The sequence below is a fragment of the Hevea brasiliensis genome, chromosome 1 (genome assembly GCF_030052815.1).
Source record: "Hevea brasiliensis isolate MT/VB/25A 57/8 chromosome 1, ASM3005281v1, whole genome shotgun sequence".
NCBI classification, from domain to species: Eukaryota; Viridiplantae; Streptophyta; class Magnoliopsida; order Malpighiales; family Euphorbiaceae; genus Hevea; species Hevea brasiliensis.
This window is the reverse complement of record NC_079493.1, coordinates 120,669,483-120,691,620: the sequence shown is the minus strand read 5'-3', so window position 1 is coordinate 120,691,620 and position 22,138 is coordinate 120,669,483. Positions and strand designations below refer to the sequence as shown.

Here is a 22,138-nt window from a genome sequence, read left to right as displayed (position 1 = left end):
AGAATTCTCAATTTGGAGGACATCCTTCTGAAAATCCACACACACATCTGAAGAAGTTTGCTATGATTTGTGACATGCAAAAACAACCTGGAGTATCTGATGATGCAGCAAGGCTAAAATTGTTTCCATTCTCTTTGAAAGATAGAGCATTGGATTGGCTTGATTCTTTACCTCACAACTCAATTACAAATTGGGAGCAGCTCACTGATGTATTTCTTGCCCAATACTTTCCACCTGGAAAAACTCAAGAGTTGAGGAATCAAATGATTGCTTTTAGACCAAGAGAAGATGAGACTCTTTATGAGTCATGGATGAGATGGAAGGAGTTGGAGAGACAATGTCCACATCATGCCATTCCCAAATGGATGATAAACCAGAATTTTTACACAAACGTCACTCCTGCTATCAGAGGGATCATTGATGCTCAAACTGGAGGGGAATTCATCATTAAGCATGAAGATGAAGCTTATGAGTTATTAGAGAAAATAGCAAAGAACAGTCATCTATGGAGTAGTCCAAGAGGGTCAACTCCAACTCAAAAAAGGCAAGTTGCTGGAATGTATGAGCTTGATCCATTCAACATGATCAATGCCAAATTTGATGCACTCACTAATGTCCTTGCTAAGAAAATGGAGGATTTAAGTATGCTAGTCAGTTCATCATCATGCTCTGGAAGTTCTCAACAAGTTACTTATGCAGAAGGAACAATGAGCTATGGAGTAGATTATCCTTCATATGCTTGGAGGAATCATCCCAATTTTTCATGGGGGAATCAAAAAAATCAAGCTTCAACTCGTAACTTTCCATCACAACAACAAGAGCATCAATACCAACAACCTAGGCAACCACCACCTAGTTTTCAAAGAAAAGAATGCAAATCTTGCACCTTTACCAAGACAAAGAAGAACAAAGTTCCACCACAGATGCTTTATTACAACAAATTCTTGCTAATCAAATTAAGCGTGATGAAGAGTTGAGAGAGATGAAAGCAAGGCTGGAACAAATGCAAACACACAATAGGATGCTGGAAAATCAGATTGCACAACAAGCATGCTCATCAAGTACCAATTCTATGGGGAAACTTCCTAGTCAAACAGAAAATCCAAGGGAGCAATGTCATGCCATCACACTGAGGAGTGGTAAAATAGTGCATAATGAGAAGAGTGAAAAAGTTAAAAAGAGAGAAAATGAGGAAGATTTTGAGGGAGATGAAAAACAAAAGAGTGAAAAAGGGAGTGCAAGAAAAGGTAAAGAGGAGGTTGGAGAGAAAGAAGAGAAATATATACCTCCAGAGCCTTACAAGCCACAACTTCCCTTTCCACAGAGATTTCAAAAAGCCAAGCTTGATAAGCAATTTGGGAAGTTCTTAGAGGTTTTGAAGAAGCTATATATAAATGTGCCTTTTATCGATGCTCTTTCCCAAATGCCTTCTTATGCTAAGTTTTTGAAAGAAATTCTCTCAAACAAAAGAAGACTTGAAGATTATGAGATCAGAGCCTTAATCGAGGAATGCGGTGATATCCTCCTAAGGAAACTTCCTCCAAAGCTCAAGGATCCAGGGAGTTTTTCAATTCCATGCCATATTGGGGAATCATGTTCTATAAAAGCTTTATGTGATTTAGGGGCTAGTGTAAGCCTTATGCCCCTCTCCATCTATGAGAAGCTTAACATGGGAGATCTTAAGCCAACCCACTTTTCTCTTGATTGTGCAGATCAATTAAATATCCAGAAGGGATCTTGGAAAATATACCACTGAAGTTTGGAAAATTTTACATCCAAGATTACATTGTCATTTTGGACATTCAAGAGGATTCTCATATGCCAATCAGTTTGGGGAGGCCTTTTCTAGCTACAGCTGGTGCTTTGATTGACGTGAAAGGTGAAAAGCTTACTCTTAGAATCGGAGAGGATCAGTTAGTCTTCAATATTGGCAATGATAAGAAGAAGCAACATGAAGATGTAGACTCTTGTTTGAGAATTGATATAGTTGATGAGTTAGTAAAAGAGCACTTTAGAAAGAGCTATCCGATGGCTTCTCTTGAAAGTTGTCTTATCCATGAAGGGAGTATCAATGATGAAAATCCAAAAGAGGCTGCATTTGCACAAGATTTGAATAGTAATCCACCTTGTCCTATGGCACCAATCTTTCAAGTTGAGCAAATGGAGAAAAGTGAAGTAAAGCAACCATCTCTCAAAGAAAAAGATGCACCAAAGGTTGTCAAGAAAGAAATGGTCGGATTTTTAGACAAAGCAACAAGGATCTTCTCATGTGATGGAAAGAAAATGAAGTATAGATTCATTGAAGCACCTATTGGAAACAGAGGCAACAAATTCCAATTTCAGCCACCATGAAACATGAAAAGAGTCTAGCTAAGGACTATAAATTAGCGCTCTTGGGAGGCATCCCAAGTCCTTTTATTTTGCTTTTGTTGATTTACTTTCATTTTCATTAATTTTGTTTTTATCTTAAATTTCCTCAAATTCAATTTTTGACATTATTAAATCTTGTCCCTTGTAGATGTATATCAATGAAGAAAGGTCAGTGAACTATTGGGAGCTGCATCTGTTATTGCAGAGGAAAAATGCAATCTGCAGAAAAGGAAAAGTCTGCAGCAGATAGATTCTGTCCTTGAGCTGCAATCTGGTTTATGCAGAGAGGAAGAAGAAATTCTGCAGCAAAGAGGGTGTTTGCAGCAGATGGCTTGTGTTTTGATGAGGTTGGGTGTGAGACTTTTAAGTATGTGTGATTTTAATCTTAATATGGTGGTAAGTGAGTCATTTTTGCAGTTTTGAGCTTCTTTGGGTTGTAGGATTCAAGGTAAAAATGCTGCATTTTCTTGGCAAAACTTGGAGACTTCATTTCATCATTTGTGGTTAGATGCAACTTCATGCAAATTTTATGGAGTTTTATGTGCTAAATGTTGATTTGCAGAATTTGTCTTAAAATAGCATAGTTCTCAAAGGTCTTTTATGTAGGATCCATTTTTTACATGCTTGTGTGATGCCTTTTTGATATACTTTGTATATATTGATGTGTTTTTGTTGAAACTTCTCATGGTTTATGCTTCATGGAATTATATTTCCTCATTCTAGGGTATTTTTCACACTTGCAATCCATATTCTATTGCATTCTTGATCTTGCTAACTTGTGCATAAGCAACTGCATAGCTTATGCAATCCTGCATAACCACAATTCTTGCCATTTTCCACCTTTATTGCAAGTGCATAAGGAGAGTGCATAGCTTATGCACTTCTGCATAACCTCATTTTGTCAAATTTCATATCTGTCAAAACTTGCATAAGGTGAGTGCATGACTTATGCACATTTGCACAACTTCAAATTCTGCATTTTCTCTCTCTGCCGAAGTCTGCATAAGCAGAGTGCATAACCTATGCACTTCTGCATAACCAAAAACTCTGAATTTCCAATTCTGCCGAGGGGTGCATAAGCAGAGTGCATAACTTATGCACTTCTGCATGACCAGAAACCCAGAAAAATCAAACTTGCCGAGGGGTGCATAAGGAAGGTGCATAAGTTATGCACTTCCGCATAACCAAGAACTCCAAAAATTCAAACCTGCCGAGGGGTGCATAAGGAAGGTGCATAAGTTATGCACTTCTGCATAACCAAAGACTCTAAATTTCCACTCTGAGGGTGCATAAGCAGAGTGCATAGCCTATGCACTTCTGCATGACCAGAAACTCCAAAAATTCAAACCTGCCGAGGGGTGCATAAGGAAGGTGCATAAGTTATGCACTTCTGCATAACCAAAGACTCTAAATTTCAAAACCCACCGAAGAGTGCATAAGGAGAGTGCATAACTTATGCACTTCCGCATGACCAAAAAAAAAAAAAAAAAAAAAATGCAACCCTTATTGCCACTCATGCAGAACTGCACGGCTTATGCACCCTACTTATGCACATGTTCTGGAAAAGTTAAAACCTGCTGAGACTTGCATAAGGAGAGTGCATAACTTATGCACTTCCGCATGACAAAAAAAAAAAAAAATTGCAAATATTTTACATAGCCTATGCAACCCTTATTGCCACTCATGCAGAACCGCACGGCTTATGCACCCTACTTATGCACATGTTCTGGAAAAGTTAAAACCTGCTGAGACTTGCATAAGGAGAGTGCATAACTTATGCACTTCCGCATGACCAAAAAAAAAAAAAAAAAAAAAAAATTTTGCAAATATTTTACATAGCCTATGCAACCCTTATTGCCACTCATGCAGAACATCACGGCTTATGCACCCTACTTATGCACATATTTTGGACAGCACTTTACTCTGCATAACCTGTACAGCCTCTTATGCATCACCATTATTCCTTGAATTCTCATCTGCTCTATACCAGGTAACTCTTTCCTTTTGCTCTTAAATTTCACAATTCCTGGTAATTTCTCTTTACTTTGAATTTTGATAATGCACTACTTGAGACATTGAGGACAATGTCTAATTTTGAGTTTGGGGGTGCACATTCATTTTGATTTGTTCTTCATTTTTTTTTTACAATTTGATTATAGGAACATCTCATCCCATTTCATTTACATATATTGTAAATATTTTACATATACATCCATACATACATATACATAACACATTTACACACATTATACATCACTTAGAAATTATACACTTTGCACACAAATAGACTTCTTCCATTTAGTTAATGCATTGCTCATTTTTAGGAATCATGCATCATGCATTAAATTCTTTTGCCAAATCCCTTGAGTATTGAAAAGTTGCCTATGAGAGTGATTTGACTTACCTTTAGTTGGGTTTGTGGATTGAAAGTTTCCTAAGAGGTGCAAAGTTTTGAAGTGTTATCCCTTGCCTATATCTTCTTAGCCAAAAGCCACCCAACTAGTCCTTTGGAGATTGGAATGCTTAGAGGGAGTTATTGGATATAAGGTAGTCAAATGATGTCTCACCAATCCTAGAACAAATTTTCTAAACCTTTCAAGGCGAAATATCAGCTTATACTTGAAAAGAGAGATGATTAGGCATTCTTTGATTTAAACCTTCTCATTTTAAACCTTTGGCCCTTTTTCCTAATTAAAATTGACCTTTGAAAACCCCTTTGAGCCTTTTTATCCCTAATTTTTCTTGAAATCCTTATTGCTACCTAGCCAATGAACCAAACACTCCAACCCTTTTCATGAGAATAATATTGAATATTAGGTACACTTTCTAAAAAATAAAAATAAAAAAAAAGAAAAAAATATACAAAAAAAGGGAGAAGAAGTGCTTGTCATCTTGTAAAAGTGCTAGTATATGTGCTTTTCACTATTGCCATTCAAAATGAAAGAAATCCACCCAAAGTATTAAAAGAAATGAGTTTGGGGGTGGCATTTTTAGGGACAATCATCAAAAGAAAATGCAAAATACAAGTCTAAAGTATCAAAATGTCCCTCCATTTTTATGTGTTTTGTAAACTATGCTAGCACTTGACAATTCTCATTGTGTACTTCTCTCCTCCATATATACAAACAAAATAGAAAAACAGATGAAAATAAAATTATAATAACATAAGAAGTGTCCCTGCTGTTTAAAAATTGAAAATATTCTCATGCTTTGAATACTTTTTACCCATCTTTCTTCTTAGCCTCATTTTAAACCCCATGGCCTCATTACATCCCTAAAAGACCTTTGATCTCTTGATAGTACTTGCTACATTAGTGGAGATAGGAGTAGGGAATTTGCCTATGGGATTGGAAAACTATTCATCTATTCATTCAATTCTATCATTCCATGTTGAGATACTTTGGTTATCAATTGTCCTAGAATTCTTTTTGAGCATGACTATCTCTTTTGATTGGTTGGTTTGGGGATTTTGAATGATAATTGACTTGATGGCTAAGCGGTGAAAGCTTGGATAAGCATTAGATTCTTTGCATTTTGAAGGATGGGTATATGGATTGTTAGTATGGCTAAAGGTGTGTTTAGTTACTTTAATAGGTAATTTTCATAGCTCTTTGGATAAGGAACCCCTAAAAATTTTGAATTAAATATTAAACTTTGATTGAGGACAAGCAAAAGCTTGAGTTTGGGGGTATTTGATGCATACATTTTGCATAATCATTGAGGTTTAATTTCATAGCCATTTTATTTGATTATTAGTCATTTTTAGCTAATTTCATTAGTTAATTAGTTAGTTTTTCATAATTGTCAATTTTGGATTAATTTGTAATTTTTACTTTGTTTTGTAGGAAAAATGGTGTTTTTGAAGGACTGAAGAGAATTTTGCCATTGAGGAGTGTCTTCTACAGCCAAAGATGTCAAAAACAAGTTTTCAAGCTGAAATATGCATTGACCAAATTGTGCATAACTTGCCGCATAAGCTATACAGATTTGCATAAGGAGAAAGATCACTGTTCCAGAACCAGCTGAAGTGTGCATAAGGAGACAGCATAGCTTATGCACATTCCCACCTCCCTTATGCACCTTCACAGAATTGTGCATAACCTATGCACCAAGTCATGCAGTTTTGCATAAGTGGCCCAGAACTGAAAGCGCATAAGGGACCATAACTTATGCGATCCACTTATGCGATCCATGAAGAGTTCATTAATGAGCTGGTAGGAGATTCCCTCAAATAATTCCTCCTAGAACATACCATTTTAGGGCTCCATGTCAGAAAAATGCTATAAATAGTCCCATTTTCTCATTTTAGAAGGGGGACAAGGAGAAAAGAAGAAGAGGAGAAGAGAGGCAGAATTTGAGGAGTCATTTTCACCTTCCACACCATTTTTAACCAAGATTTGCAGATTTCTTCCTTCCTTTACATTTTTCTACATTTATAGTGTTTAATTTCTTACTTCTTAGCTTAGATTAAAGCTTTATTTCCATTTAAACTCATCATATCTTGTAAGCATTATGGATAGTGAGTAGTTTACTTTTGATTCTGGAGTAAGGGATGTAATATTTTAGTTATTTTTGTGGATTTGAACTGGGTTAGTCCCAATTTAATGAATTTATGAGGTTTAATCCATTTCTTGAGTGCTTATTCACATGCTTAATGAAGGGCCCCATTAAGTTATGTTCTTAATCCTTGGTTGAAGCACCGAAAAGAAAACCAAGTGATAGTTAATCAAGAAATTGGACTTAATTAACTTAGATCTAGAAATAGACTAAGGGTTAAGAGGGTTTTAATAGATTGATTAAAGAACCTAATGGGTCTTGGTTAATTTTAACTCCACGAAAGTAGGATTAAGTTAATTAAGGCACTCTTTGTCTCACTCGAAAGAGTTTTCAAAGGATTTTAGAATTAATCTCCTTTAAACCCATAAATTTCATGGATTGGGCTAGCTAGGGAAAATCCCAAAATAGTTTGAATATGAAATCCCGAACTCCGGAATCGCCTTTTTACCATTGTTAATTTCTAATCGAATTTAATCATTTGCCATTTTAAATATTGCCATATTTGAACTTGCTTATTTCAATTTGATGCAATTTTAGTTTAATTAATACATTGTTGAATAGAATATTAAATTTGCACATTTAGATTTCGTACTCCATTACCCATTAATTCATTATTTTAATTTCATGAATACTTCAATTTAGTCAACTTTTATATCGAAAATTCAATCATTAACACAACTCCTCGTGGGATCGATATCTTTTCTATATTACTTGTACGACCCGTGCACTTGCGGTTGGGACGCATCACTAGTATTAAAAAGGAAGTTTTTTCTATAGTTATATGTATTCAAAAATTTCAAAGTAATTTACTCAATCAAAAATTCCTTTTGAGAATAGATTGTAAATCTGCAAAAGAAATTTTAAAAAAAGATGTTCAAAATATTGCTTCAAAACATATTTTTGCTAGATGGCAAGCTATTTTGAGTATTTTTTATTTTGATATTGAATATATTAAAGGAGATATGAATTATGTCCCTGACTTCTTGACTCATGAATTTTTGCAGACCCCTCACCATGATTCCTAGAAAACCACTAGGAGATTCACTAAAGGAGAAAAAAGACTCAAAAGCAAAATCAACTTCCTCATCTAAACAAAAGCTTTAAAGCCAATCTAAGTCTTTACTTTAACTCAACCATAAGTCACTCCTCAAAATCCTATCGTTTCTTGGAATTCCTTATTCCAAAAAGAGATAGATCAACTGCAAAACCCTTCCACTTCACAAGCTTCTAAAGCCCCAGAGAAACTTCCAAAATCATAAGAAAGCCAGCTACAGGAATGGTTAGTAAATCTTATTAACTATCCTAAGCTTTGTTAGGTTCTGAAAGGGTCCCTTCCTGAAAGGCCACATAAAGATGCTATTACTGATATTTGTTTAAAAAATACAAAGAAAGAGATTATTTTACATAAACCAAAACCTCTTTCTCAAACTATTTCCCAAACTGTTTTAACTCAACAAACTGCTTCTTAAACTGATTTAACTCCAAAGCTTGTTTCCCCAATGAATTTAACTTTAAAGCCTGAGGAACCAATTGTTTCACAAAATTTTTCACAAAATTCTGGTCCCTCTCCACAATGGTTTGTCAAAGAATCTTTCCAAAACATTTTAACTTGTTTCCCTAATGAATTTAACTTTAAAGCCTAAGGAACCAATTGTTTCACAAAATTTTTCACAAAATTCTAGTCCCTCTCCATAATGGTTTGTCAAAGAATCTTTCTAAAATATTTTAACTGTTGAAGATGGTTTTATGATTCTAACCCTAGTTTGTGTGCAGCAAAGTTGTTCGGTTCTTAGCATTACAAACCCTAGGAACAATCTAAAGACCCAGCTTATTATCAGAGCATTTTGATTAAAACTAGCTCAGTCAAAATAAAATACTTTCCAGAAAAACTCTCCCTCTCCAAATTACTCAACTTGCACCATCATTAAAGTTATACACCCAATGAATTGGGGATAAAACGTTTCACTTCCCAAGAAATTCCAAGTCAGATATGGGAAAAGCCTTCCTGTCAACCAAACTTTCACTTACTGGGATAACCACCAAGCTTGGATGAATGCCTTTTTAATCCAAAACTCCAATTTAACTCATACCTGGCTCTTCTTTTCAACACTATCTCGACTTTTCACTTTCCCAGATGGTTTGCTCAATGGTGGGCATGGATAGGAGCCACACCCAAAATCTTACCTTCTAAAATTTATCAAGGGTACACCACTTTTAAAGCCAGATATGTCCCTCCACTAGAAGAAGACTTGTTTCATCCATTAACTCTTTTTTCTTCTAAATTTTTTATTCCTTGGGTTCTTGCCTGGGAATATAACTTTAAACCTGGATAACTTATTCAAGGCCCTATTCTAATCCGAAGATTCAAGGTCAAATGGTGGTCTAAGTTCTAAAAAACTGAAAGGGCCTCCTTAGCAACTGTGGAAAAATGGCTTCTAAAACAGTCTGAGGACTGCCAAAAGTAACTTCCCTCTACTTCAACTTTAACTTTCCTTGCTCAAAAATCACATGAAAGCGCTCTACTTGCCCAAGCTAAAACAGAAAAAGAAAATTTCACTATAATGAAAAAACTATTATCAAGCAAGACAGATTCTTCTGCATCTTCCAGTAAAACCAGCACCTCATCAAAAGTAGTCAGCCTTGGAAATGACAATGAACATAACTGTTTCAGCATTTTCTCCACTTTAAAGCACTCTTGAATCATCACATGAACACAGGAGTTTTCACTTTTGGCAAACTTCACTTATTTTCACTTTGACAAGGCTGCAGAAAAGACATTTTTCAGCAAACTTTATTTAACTTTTTCACTTCACATGGCTATAGGAAACTCCACTTCGGCCAGCATGGCTACAGGAAACTCTACTTTTCGGCCAACTTTTCACATGTGTAATAGTAACTCTACCAACTTTTCATATGTGTAATAGTAACATTCCATTATTGTACAAGGCCCTCCTTCATTTATAAAAGGAGAGGTTCTGTCTAAGTTTAGATAGGATTTTTTCCCATAAGAGTTTTCCTTTATCAAGTTCTAGTTTTCTCCTCTCTCATCTGACATCCTTTCCCTTGTATTCTTACCCTTTTAACTTTTAATTCTATCTCCATATGTAAGTAACTTTCAAGTTTTAATCAAAGTCTATTTTCAGAAAATTTTTGTTCTTACTTGTTTAAAGTCTATTTTCAGAAAATTTTTATTCTTACTTGTTTATCTATAAGTGGTCGGTTCTACAGCCCATATTTTATATTTAATTATTTCACTTTGATTGCTTAATTGTTTATCTATCAGTGGCCGGTTCTACCTCTCATATTTTATGTTTTAATTGATTTATATCTTGCACTTTAATTTATCTATTTTGTTATATAGTATTTATGCTTTAATAGTATTTATGCTCATTATATATATATAATGAGCATAAAGATAAGCACAAATACTATTAAAGCATAAATAATATAAAACAAAACAGATAAATTAAAGTGCAAGATATAAATCAATTAAAACATAAAATATGGGCCGTAGAACCAACCACTGATAGATAAACAATTAAGCAATCAAAGTGAAATAATTAAATATAAAATATGGGCAATAGAATAGGCCACTTATAGATAAACAAGTAAGAACAAAAATTTTCTGAAAATAGACATTGATTAAAACTTGAAAGTTACTTACATATGGAGATAGAATTAAAAGTTAAAAGGGTAAGAATACAAGGGAAAGGATGTCGGATGAGAGAGGAGAAAACTAGAACTTGGTAAAGGAAAGCTCTTATGGGAAAAAATTTTGTCTAAGCTTGGGCAGAACCTCTCCTTTTATAGATGAAGGAGGGCCTTGTACAATAATGGAATGTTACTATTATACATGTGAAAAGTTTGTAGAGTTACTATTATACATGTGAAAAGTTGGCCGAAAGTGGAGTTTCCTATAGCCATGCTGGCCGAAAGTGGAGTTTCCTGTAGCCATGTGAAATGAAAAGGTTAAATAAAGTCTGCTGAAAAATGTCTTTTCTGCAGCCTTATCAAAGTGAAAATAAGTGAAGTTTGCCAAAAGTGAAAACTCCTATGTCGTGTGATGATTCAGGAGTGCTTTAAAGTGGAGAAAATGCTGAAACAGTTATCTTCATTGTCATTTCCAAGGCTGACTACTTCTGATGAGGTGTTGGCTTTACTAAAAGATGAAGAAGAATCTGTCTTGCTTGATAATAGGTATTTCATTATAGTGAAATATTCTTCTTCTATTTTAGCTTGGGCAAGTAGAGCGCTTGCATGTGATTTCTGAGCAAGGAAAGTTGAAGTTGAAGTAAAGGAAAGTTGCTTTTGGCAGTCCTCAGACTGTTTTAGAAGCCATTTTTCATAGTTGCTAAGGAGGCCTTTTTAGTTTTTTGGAACTTAGACCACAATTTAACCTTGAATCTTTGGATTAGAATAGGGCCTTGAATAAGTTGTCCAGGTTTAAAGTTATATTCCCATGCGAGAACCCAAGGAACAAAAAACTTAGAAGCAAAAAGAGTTAATGGATGAAACAAGTCTTCTTTTGGTGGAGGGACATATCTGGCTTTAAAAGTGGTGTCTCCTTGATAAATTTCAGAAGGTAAGATTTTGGGTGTGACTCCCATCCATGCCCACCATTGAGCAAACCATCTGGGAAAGTGAAAAGTCGAGACAGTGTTGAAAAAGAAGAGCCAGGTATGAGTTAAATTGGAGTTTTGGATTAAAAAGGCATTCATCCAAGCTTGGTGGTTATCCCAGTAAGTGAAAGTTTGGTTGGCAGGAAGGCTTTTCCCATATCTGACTTGGAATTTCTTGGGAAGTGAAAGGTTTTGTCCCCAATCCATCGGATGTATAACTTTAACGATGGTGCAAACTGAGTAATTTGGAGAGGGAGAGTTTTCTGGGAAGTGTTTTATTTTGACGAAGCCAGTTTCAATCAAAATGCTCTGACAATAAGCTGGGTCTTTAAATTATTCCCAGAGTTTGTAATGCTAAGAACCGAAGAACTTTGCTGCACATAAACTAGGGTTAGAATCATAAAAACCATGTTCAACAGTTAAAATGTTTTGGAAAGATTCTTTGACAAACCATTGTGAAGAGGGACCAGAATTTTGTGAAAAATTTTGAGAAACAATTGGTTCCTCAGGCTTTAAAGTTAAATTCATTGGGGAATCAAGCTTTGGAGTTAAATCAGTTTGAGAAGTAGTTTGTTAAGTTAAAACAGTTTGGGAAACAGTTTGAGAAAGAAGTTTTGGTTTATGTAAGATCATCTCTTTCTCTGCATTTTTTAAATAAATATCAGTACTAGCATCTTTATGTAGCCCTTCAAGAAGGGACCCTTTCAGAACCTAATAAAACTCAAGATGGTTAATAAGATTTGCTAACCATTCATGTAGCTAGCTTTCTTGTGATTTTGGAAGTTTCTCTGGGGCTTTAGAAGCTTGTGAAGTGGAAGGGTTTTACAGTTGATCTATCTCTTTTTGAAATAAGGAATTCTAAGAAACGATAGGGTTTTGAGGAGTGACTTTTGGTTAAGTTAAAGCAAGAACTTGGGATTGGTTTTAAAGCTTTTGTTTAGATGAGGAAGTTAGATTTTACTTTTGAGTCTTTTTTCTCCTTTGGTGAATCTCTTGGTGGTTTTCTAGGAATCATGGTGAGGGGTCTGCAAAAGTTCACGAGTCAAGAAGTCGGGAAAAAAATTCATATCTCCTTTAATATATTCAATATCAAAATAAAAAATACTCAAAATAGCTTGCCATCTAGCAAAAATCTGTTTTGAAGCAATATTTTGAACATCATTTTTTAAAATTTCTTTTGCAGATTTGCAATCTATTCTCAAAAGGAATTTTTGATTGAGTAAATCACTTTGAAATTTTTGAATACATATAACTATAGACAAAACTTCCTTTTTAATAGTGGAATAATTTTTCTGGGTACTATCCCAATGTCCAGAAACATACTGAACTATAACTTTTTTATCTTTTTTCTTTTGTTTTAATATTCCTCCATATAAGACTTCAGAAGCATCAGTTTCGACAATTTCTAAAGCATTGGGGTCGGCTAAGTGTAAGCAAGGAATTTCTCTAATTTGGGCTTTTATTTTCTGAACAATAAGGGTATGTTCTTACGTTTAAGGCTTTGGATTTTTCTTGAGTCTGTCATGAAGAGGTTGGAGGATCTTATTAAGATTTGGGTAGAAATCCAGAACATAGTTTAGACATCCTAGAAATCTCTGAAGCTGGGTTTTCTCAAGAATTTTATCAGAAAATTTGTCAACAAAAGCAAGAGACCTTTCTATAGGAGAGATGGTGCCTTTTGAAATATAGTGTCCTAAAAACCTAATTCTAGTATGGAAAAGACTCATCTTAGATTTAGAGACAGCTAGACCATTCTTTTGGCAACAAGCAAAAAAGTGTTCAGATGCTTGAAATGCTGTTCAACAGAGGATGAAAAAAATTAAGACATCATCAATGTAAACAATGCAGAAAGCAGAATATGGATTAAAGATATCATTCATAATTCTTTAGAATTCGAATGGAGCATTTTTCAAACGAAATGGCATAACTTTTCATTCAAATTGGCCAAAAGGAACAGTGAAAGCAGTTTTGTAACGATCTTTAGGAGTTATTTGAATTTGCCAAAAACCAGATTTCATATCAAATTTTAAAAAGATATTTGCAGCAAAAAGTTTTTGAAGAAGATCTTTTTTTTTTAGAATAGGGTACCTAATCCATTTTAAAGCTTGATTAAGAGGCTTGTAATTAATAACTAGTCAGGGAACACCTCTTTCAATTTCAGAAGATTTATTAACATAAAAAGTAGCACAACTCCAGGGGGGACCTGGAAGGAGAGATTAAACCTTTTGAAAGCAAATAAGCAATTTCTTTTTGACAGTGAAGTTCAAGATCTTTATTCATTTGAATAGGGCGAGCTTTTGTTGGAATTTGGGATTCATGAAAATCATTTTATTACGGAAGGTCAACAACATATTGTTTTCTTTCCCAAAAAGCATTTGGAAGATCAGAACAAATAGAATTTTCAAGTTGATTTTGGAGAAGAGAAATCCTTTTCTGGAGAGCAGCTGATGTGGCCCAACCGCAAGTGCACGGGTCATACAAGTAATATAGAAAAGATATCGTTCCCACGAGGAGTTGTGTTAATGATTGAATTTTTGATATAAAAGTTCTAACTAATTTGGACTATTTTTGAAATTAAAGTAATAAATTGATGGGTATTGGAGTATGAAATCTATATGTACAAAATTAATAATCTATCCAACAATGTATTAATTAAACTAAAATTGCATCAAATTGAAATAGCAAGTTCAAGTAAGGCAAAATTTAAAATGGTAAGCAATTAAATTTGATTGGAAATTAACAATGATAAAAAGGCGATTCCGGAGTTCAGGATTTCATATTCGAGCTATTTTGGGATTTTAAATTGGTTATCCAATCTCGTGGAACTTACGGGTTTTAAGGAGATTAATTCTTAAATCCTTTGAATACCCTTTCGAGTGAGACAAAGAGTGCCTTAATCAATCTAATCCTACTTTCGTGGAGTTAGAGTTAATTAAGACCCATTAAGTTCTTTAATTAATCTGTAAATCCTCTTAATCCTTAGTCTATTTCTAGAGCTAAGTTAATTAAGTCCAATTTCTTGATTATCTATCACAAGGCCTTCTCCTTTCGGTGCCTCAACCATGGATTAAGAACATTACTCAATGGGATCCTACACTAAGCATGTCATTAAGCACACAAGAAATGAATAAAACTCATTAAGACCACAAAATATGGATTACCCAATCAAAATCCACAAAATATCTCAAATATTACAACCCTTACTCCAGAATCAAAATAAAACTACTCACTACCCATAATGCTTACAAGATATATTGAGTTTAAATGGAAATAAAGCTTTAATCTAAGCTAAGAAACAAGAAATTAAACACTAGAAATGTAGGAAAAATGTAAGGAAAGAAAGAAATCTGCAAATCTTGGTTGAAAATGGTGTGGAAGGTGAAAGTGACTCTTCAGCTGCTGCCTCTCCTCTTCCTTTCCTTTTCTGCTCCTTCTCCCCCTTCTAAAATGGGAAATGAGGCTATTTATAGCATTTTTTGACATGGAGCCCTAAAATGGTGTGTTTGAGGAGGGATTTTTTTGAGGGAATCTTCTGCCAGCTCATTAATGAACTCTTTATGGGACTGCATAAGTGGACTGCATAAGTCATGCAGTCCCTTATGCGCTACTGGTTTCTGGTTCACTTATGCGAAATCATGACTTGGTGCATAGGTTATGCACAATTCCGTGAAAGTGCATAAGGGAGGCGTGAATGTGCATAAGCTATGCAGTCTCCTTATGCACATTTCGGCAGGTATTGGAACAGTGATTTTTCTCCTTATGCAGATCCGCATAGCTTATGCGGCAAGTTATGCACAATTTGGTCAATGCATATTTCAGCTTGAAAACTTGTTTTTGACATCTTTGGCTGTAGAAGTCACTCCTCAATGGCAAAATTTCTCTTCAGTCCTTCAAAAATACCATTTTTCCAACAAAACAAAGTAAAAATTACCAATTAATCCGAAATTGACAATTATGAAAAACTAACTAAATAACTAATGAAATTAGCTAAAAATAACTAATAATAAAATAAAATGGCTATGAAATTAGACCTAAATGACTATGCAAAATGTATGCATCAGCAGCGCTTTGGAGCTAGTGTTCTAGTCTATGAAAAGAAACATTCTTTTTCAAATCTTGAAGATCTCTTTCTTTTGATAAAATCAAGCAGTTCAATTGATTTTCATAAACATAATAGGCTTTAATAATATTTAAATTGTGAGTTTGAGGCTTTTCAACAAAAGGAAAAATAATTCTTTTTCCTTTAAGCTTTGCAGAAATATGATCATAATTCACAAAATATGGAGTAATGAGATTAATAAATAGAGTGCCAAATATAACAATATGATGTATGTTATGCACTAGTAAAAATGAAGTTTTGATATGCAAACCATTGTTAGAAACGTGTGCATCAGCTTTTGAATCAATTTTTAGATAAGAGTTATTTGCAGCTTTGAGCCTCTCTTTAGTGGCTTCTTGAAATTTTTTTGGAATTATTCCTTCCTTGATACAATTGAGGTCAGCACCTGTATCAAAGAGAGCAATAGTATCCAATTTAAAATCATCAGAAATTTTCAAAGTGATTTTGATCAAATACATTTGGGAAGTGACTTGCTTTAAAATAGAGAGAAATTTTTCTGGAATATTTTGAAGATTGGAAAGTTGAGGTGTTTTAGTTTCAGGTTCGGCTTCTTCTTCTTCTTTTTTAGAAAATTTCTTAAGAAGAAGTTGGATGATAGCTGAGTCTTCTGTTTGCTTGGCTTGGAGTTGTTTGAGTTCAGTTTTAATGGTTTTAATATTAGCTTGGAGCTCTTGGATGATTGAAGTAGGGGCTTTGAATTTATTTGTTTTGGCTTTTTGAAAATTGGTTGTGAGGTCATAGGTGTTATTGGCTTTTGAAGAAGGGTTAGAAGGTGAGGCCTCAAAAGACTCTTAGAGTTTCAGAAGATAGTCCTTTTGGACCTAGGATCTTGAATGTGGTTGAGAACCTCAAGGAAGAACTTTTGGTCTTTAGTAAGCATATTCAGCTATTTTTCGGGTATTTCCTCAGAAGAGGAATCAAAAAGAACTTCATCAAGTTGAAAGGCTTGATTATCTTCAGAAGAAACAGAAACTGTATCATCAAAATCTGAGGAGTAAACAAAAGGGCTTCAATTTTACACAAGGCTTCTTCATCAATCTGGAGCTCATGAAGTCTTTTGTTAAGCTTGCAATACTTTGAAATATGACCCTTTTTCCCACATCTGTAACAAGTAACTTCTTTTCTGGGAGTGGGTTCTTGCGGCTTTGGGTAAGATTTTCGATTTTTTTTTTGTATGGGCTTTTCTTTTGTAGAGCTTTTCTGAAGGTTTGTTTTTAGAATAGTGTTTCTTGTGTCTTCGGTATTTTTTGGTCTGGCAATCTTGGCAAGGTTTGGTATTTGAGGAATAGGGCTTTTCATAAGAGATATCAAATTGTTGACAAAAAGAGCCAAGTTCTTTCTCTGTCTTATGCATCTCCCATTTCAGCTGCTTTTGAAGTTTGAGATCTTGACAGATTTTTAATCCTTCCTTTTGAGTGTAACTGATAAGTTCACCATAAGTTAACTGACCATGAGGAATCTGGTCTTTGAAATGCTCCTTGATTTTATTTATGACCTTTTCTCCAAGGAGCGGAGGGAGGCCGACCAGAAACTTCTCTTTCCAAAAGGGTTGATTGGAGTCTTCACAAAGCATCACCTTTGTAAGAAAGGTGTCTTTATACCATTTGAAGTCACTAAGCTTTTTACATCTGAGGTTAGAAAGAATCTCAGCATTTTTATCCTTGAGATGTGATGGATCGCCAACAAAGTGAAGGGTAAGTGCAAGGATAAGCGTAGCAACAACATTTTTGATAGGTCTTCCATGTTTATCAAGAATTGGTTCATGGTCTTCATCAAGATCTGCTTTTGGATTTCAATCAACTAGTTGCCAATAGTATGGAGATGGTTATTGGTCCAGTTGCTTTGTTGAATGATGTTTTCAAGATCTTTCTCAACTCCTTTTTCGCTTTTGAGTTTGAATGGTGAGGCTATAATAGTTGTCTTGAGGTGTTTGAACTGAAGCTCACGAAGTGGTGGATGAACAGATTGTAACCATTCATTCCTTGAAGTTTGCCAATAAAAGGTTTCAGAAAGTGGATTTAAGGTCTTTTGGGCAAAAGGATATTCCAGGTTATTTTCAGAAGCATAAATTTCAAACCAATCAAAGAAGAAAATATGTGCTTGATGCTCATAAATGAATGCATAAAAATTTTCTTGGATTTCATGCCTTTGATTCAAGAAGTACTTAAAAAACCAAAGTTTTTTCTCATGATTATGAGGAGCATAAAAATCCTTTTGAAGATATGCTTTATCAATTTGAAATTCTTTTTAAAGAACATTTAATTCAGCATCTATATTCTCAGTCATAGAGGAGAAAGAGGGAGATGTAGGTCTGGGTTGTTCTTCGGGAGTGGAATAGACAGGTCTCGGGATTGTAGTAGAAAAGTCAGCATTTTGCATCGAAGTCGTTCTTGGTATGTCGGAAGTTGAATGTCTAGGCAAGTCTAGGATCTGAGTAAAGTGTTATGCGATTGTTGGATAATTAACTACAGAGGGTGTTTTGGTCAGTGGTAGGTAGATAATAGTAAGTAGTTGTGAGATTCTTCCTAGTTCTATAGTTCTAGAGGAAGAGGCAGTATCAAAAGAGTGTCTAGAAGTTGAGGGTCTTCAGGCAAAAGAAAGCTTTACTTTCCCATCAGGGTATTGGGCGATTTCTTTGAGTTGGGTATTTGGGCTAGGTGGAGGCAATGGTTGTGGTGTTGTGGCTCCTTCTAGGATCTAGTCTTCAGGGAGTGAGACTTCATTCCATTTGATGGCTTTAAGGAATGACAACATTGGCACGGGTAAGGTCAATTTGGAGGAGAAGGGTTTCTCCTTTTTTACTGTGAATAAGGACTTTCGATGCAAAAGCAGTCATCATAGCTTTGTAATAAACTTTAAAAATCAAAGCGACAGGAATAGATCCAAGAAGCATTTTATAATTATGAGTTTTGATTTGCAGAATAAGACTATCAAGCAAATTTCTATCATTTAAAGAAACAGTTAAGTTTGGATAACATTCAAAAGAAATTGAACCAGTACAGAGACTAGACTCAACATAATTAAGCAAAGAATCTTGAAAGTCATAGAAGCAAGCATCCCTAAGGACAGCTAAGATGGAAGTGTTTAGACCTTCTTTAGTCAAGGGCTTAATTCCCACCTGAACTAATCCTATTAGTGGTTAGTTTAAACTTGTAATAGTGTCAATTGGTTAAAATTAATCCTTGAATGTGCTTACACGATAACTTATTATAACAAAAATATATTTTTATACATTATAAAATCTATAAAATATAATTAAAATGTTTTTTGAAGTTATGCAATTCATATATGTGAATTTCATAATTAAAAAACAATAATATTTTTATCATTATGTTGTAAAAATTATAAAAATTTTTATTTTAACCGGCGGACATAATTATAAACAAACTTTAAAATTGATACAAAATTACTGAAACTAAAAAACATATTCATGAAAATTAAAAAATTTAATCAATTATTTCTACGTTAATTATCATTGATTAATTAATATCTATATGTTTAAGCGTTAATTCTAACATTGCCATTTGATGCAGATTGTTCAAGTCTTACAAGGAAAATTGGCATCGGAAAGTACATGGCTAAACAGTGACAACAATTTCCTTAAGGATCCGTATCAACTGGATCAGTCATGGGGATCATAGATTTAGAATTCTACCCAATACAAGGATGCACAATGTCTGCGGATGAAGACAATCAAGTATCCACAGAATCAGCTGTAATTAAGTTATACAACTCTCCACTCCATTCCCTTTACATATATCGACATACTCATCAACACAATTCTTATCCTCCTTTGATTCAATTGGTTTTTATAGATATGGTTTGTGATTTTGTATGTGATTAGAACTCTCTTTCCCTTCGATTTGTGATTTTTTTTTTATTATTATGAATTTTGAGCATATTCTTCGTTGCCTTGATCTATGTGGCTTGATTATCGTTATTGTCTGATTTTCCGTTTCCATGTGGCTTGGTTGTGGTTTCGAATTGTTTCATTGTAGCTTGATTTTCTGGTCTATGTGGCTTGGCAATAAAACCTATCCATTCTATTTGCTCTCCTCAAAGCTTTTCTCTTCTCCTCTCTACAGCGGCTTTAAATATAATTAGTTTCTAGTTCAAATAAGAAATACTGTTCACCTTCTACAATTAAGAGGGAAAGGTGAGACAATTGTGATGATTCATTAACATTATTTTGCTTCGCATTCAAACATGGTGAATCTTCAGATAATATATGAATGAACCATGCATGTTCAATGGATAGAACAACTGTACAAATGATTCAGTCATTCTCATTATTTAAAAGGAAAAATGTTAAAATACAGTTAGTATTAATTTATCCGTAACTAAATAAGTTAATTGTCATGGCGTTGGATTGGGAAACAGAACTCCATCGGACGGGGAGCTCTCATAAGTCTCAGCGAAGGGAGCTCACGCACAAATGGCGGAACGCGGAGAGAGATGACTTCTAACGCGTAATTTCTGTGTACTTATTTTGTGTTTTTCTTTTGTCGCGTATAGCGTTGGGGTTGTGAAATGTTATGCTTCGTCTGGCAGTCGCAGACAAATAAGACTTCATGCGCCCTTGCCTTTTTATTATTATTATTATTATTATTATTTTTTTAAACTGCAACTTGCATTACAATTGGCGTTCAAGGCAAAACAAAGACCATAAGAGATTCTGCCATAAAAAAACAACCAATATATACAGGAAGTCTTATTTGTGGACAAAAAATTCCTAACAACCCATTTTCTACATTAAGAAATCTTACTCAGGGGAAGTCAGGCACCGACCGTAGACTTCACTACTTGATCACAAGAAACAGCCAAGATCAGAGCTCATTTATCTGATTCAAATTCAACTGACTGAGCTCCCTTTTGAGCTAAAATTGTCTCTCTCTACTCTTGGAAAAGCTACTGCTTCGCCACACCACACATTTAATAATTATCATCACATATATAAACTATCAATCACATTTATTGGGGGGACTACCTTATTAATTTCACTATCAATCACATTTATTGGGGGGACTACCTTATTAATTTCACTACAATAATTATTGTAAGCATCACTGTAAGTTTTATTAATTTGTATTTAGCAAAAAAATAATTTTTATTTTAATAAAATAAAATTTCTAAAAATGTGTTTTATTTAGTTATTAAAGACCTGATTGATACCTTATTGACTTCTAATAATTAGGTCAATTCATTTGATAAAATTGAAATACTAGCAATTTTTAAGTGTTGAAATGTTGAATAGTTGTTGATTTTAAAAGCTCCACACTGAAAATTTTTCTTATTAGTGAGTACCTGTTTTGATTTTATTTTTACTTTTTTATTTAATTTATATTTTTAAAAATTTTTTCATAATAAAAAAGAGCTTTTCAAATTAATTTTTATAAAATATAATTATTTATAAAAATCAAAGAGTAATAAATAAATACTATAATATTTTAAGTATTGGATGGAATAATTGCATTATTTATATATATTCACAGGCAAAAATTATTTATTATAAATATATACAAACAAAGTTAAAAATATTTTATTATTGTTATTATTCTATACTTATTTTTTTTATAACAAATTAAAGAAAAATTAACAAAATTAACATAAAATAATTTAACTTTTAGTTTACCTATTTTCTATTAATATAAAATTAATATTAAAAATGTAGTAAAAAAAATTAAATTACAATCCGGACAACACGCAGGTGTAAGAAGAGAAAAATAGAGTTAAAAACTTAAAATTAATAGAAAAAAATATTAATGCAGGTAGAAAAATAAATTAATAATATAATATAATTTTTTATTTAAATTTAATTTATATAAATTTAAAATATAAAATATATTATAAAATTTATTTATTAAATATATAAATTTTATATATTTATGTCTTAAATTTATAATATATTAACTCTATGTAATAATTTCCTTATAATATAAATATGGTTAATAACTCCACTATATACAACGCCACCATAGGACATGGTCTATATATTATAAAATATGGACTTTCGGATAACGCTCAAGTCTCATTCATCGGAGATAAACAAAATATTTAAAGATGCAAAGTGTGTAAGAGACTTTGATATGTTCAAATTGCACATTTATTTTCTATCATTCACATCTCCCAACTACCTACTAATAGATTAATTAATTATATTTATTTTGAAGAATAATTATATATTTTTTATTATTATTTATTAATTAACATTTTATCACGATTTAATTTTAAAATTAGATCATCACTAAAATTTGATAAGACTTAAAATTACTAAGGCCTTATTTAATTTTCTCGATAAGGAGGCATTTTATCATATGGAGATAATTGATAATGAACTGCAATTTCCTAATTAAGTATAATATAATTTATTAGTTTATATTTTTAATTTGTTATATTTTAAATTATATTATGTATATTATTATTTTTTTGTAATTTAATAACAAATTTACTTTTTAAAAAATTAATTTAAATA

The 22,138-nt window shown here is 33.4% G+C and overlaps 1 non-coding gene across 1 annotated transcript; it reads right to left on the bottom strand.

Moving 5' to 3' along the window:
• Window positions 1-247: 247 nt before the first annotated feature.
• Window positions 248-355, bottom strand: LOC131169801 (small nucleolar RNA R71). Its single transcript, XR_009140712.1, has one exon. It is a non-coding gene; the product is annotated as a small nucleolar RNA R71 (small nucleolar RNA).
• Window positions 356-22,138: the final 21,783 nt, after the last annotated feature.